Below are 2,055 nucleotides of genomic sequence, written 5' to 3'. Positions count from 1 at the left end.
GAGAATTCAGCGAGATCTCGCGAGGCGAAACTGAAACTTTTGCCAGCAGCCGGAGGAGGGCGTCGTGCAGCGTCTGGCGAACAGAGATAATAATAGGGAAGAGAAACCCAACCTGTAATTTGGACTCAATACTTCCGGGATTGCATTGAAATCTGTTTATAACTAACTGTTTAGAACTAACTGCTGCCCCATACAGGTCAGCAATCTCGGGTTTTATCTAGGCCCGAATGGACAGCAGCTTGGCCTTACTTCCAGGCCAGTGGGTGTAAAATTGCCCTTAAAAAGAATTCACTCTTTCTTTAATCCAGGTCTTAATGTGTGTGGAAACAGACAGATTGTCTTCTCCCACTGTCAGAACCCTATGATCTTTGGGTCCCCCTGTCAAAATAAAGTGAAGCAGGGCCTTTTTGGTGGTGGCAACAAGGTTGGAGAATGTAACCTTTAAATCCCTATGTTGCAATCTATTTGGCCACAGGCCAAAACATCATTTCCCCAGTCTTTTCAGGTTTTTACTTTTGTCTCATTCTGTTTTAAACTTTTAACTTTGAAGGGTTAATGATAGATGTGAAAGTATGATTTGAAGCAAGGGAGTAGAAAGATTTAAAAGGTAACAAAGAAAATTACTTAGCCCAAAGGAGGGGAGATGTTAAAATCAGATAGCACAAGGTGTGGGGAAACAGGCACAAATACTCCCTGATTGTTTATTGACAAGCTGGGCAGAACAAAATGAGCCTATCACCAGGGGCAGGGAAGACTGGGGAGAAGGGCCGGTGTTGGGGCAGCGTGGAGTAGGTGGGCGGAAAGACTGTAAACTCCCGGTACCCCAGCCAACTGGGGAAAGAGGAGGAGGGAGAAGCGGCCGGGGGCAGGGCATAAAAAGCGGATGTGAACCTGTGCTCAGGTGAACAGGAAAATGGGAAGAAAACCATTTTTTTTCTGTTCCCTTTGTTCCAATAAAGTTTTAAGAAGAACTCTCTGCATGCTTGGAGTATTTTTCTCTTCCGACGGAAAGGAGTGATTTTTAACATTAATGTTATACCTATGTTGTATTTTGAGGCTTTCATGTTTCATGACTGTCCAGATACCTGGTTATTGGGTGGCATAAGAACATACTATGCAAAGACACAAGCCTACACACGTTCAGACAGGAAAAAGTCTTTAATCTCCCATTATTCTAGGAATTATAGACTTCTTTCCTGCCTAGATATGTGTTGGATCGAACCTCAAGAAAACAAGAGTTTGAATGAATAAAAGCAACAAGCCTTTATAGGCAGAAAAAGGTTCTGAGCTAAACTTGTCTTCCTGTGCATGTCGTGAGCGGAGCGGACCTGGCTGGCGCCGGAGGTCAGACTAGATGGCCCGGGAGCCCCCTTCTGACTCGCCCTGTTTCTATGATGGCAGGGCATGCTAGGAATTATCGGCCTTCCCTTTGACTGTACATACCAAGGATTGCACCTAGGAGAAATAGATCGGTACCACCTGATCCAGAATGTGGCATTCTGTGGTGCACAATTTGTGTGAGCTCCGTTACAAAGGCATCAGACACCCACCTGGCTACCGGGGACTCATGCTTCCATCAGCCCCAGCCGACATGGTTGGGGATGATGGGATCCGGAGGCCCGCAACATCTGCAGGAGCCGCAGAGCGGCCACCCCGGCGAGAATTCTGGCACCTTGTTAGAGAGGCGGCGGCTCGTAACTTCGTTGGGGGCACGCGGGCCGCCACTCCCGGGCCGCGCTGGGGCTGCACGGCGTTCTGCCCCTCCTCCCCCAGGGCCGCCCCGTCCTGCCCCGGGCCGCCTCTTCACAGCGGGCCGAGCGGGAGCGGGAGCGAGCCTGAGAAGGCGGCGCCCCCTCTGCGGCGCAGCGACCCGGCTGAGTCTAGGCGGGCCGGCCGGCGCCGCGGGCGCGCGTTCTCGCGAGAGCGGCGGCGGCTCTCGCGCGACTTGGCTGAGGGGCAGCGGCGGCGGCGGCGGCGGCGGCGGCTCCGGCAGCCCCGCGGCGAGGCCAGGCCAGGCCGGAGCAGGCGCATCGCGATGGCGGCCGAGCGGGCCCG

This window comes from Varanus komodoensis, unplaced genomic scaffold (genome assembly GCF_004798865.1).
Source record: "Varanus komodoensis strain SLA01 unplaced genomic scaffold, ASM479886v1 scaffold57, whole genome shotgun sequence".
Lineage (NCBI taxonomy): Eukaryota > Metazoa > Chordata > Lepidosauria > Squamata > Varanidae > Varanus > Varanus komodoensis.
Note: the sequence above shows the minus strand (reverse complement) of the source record.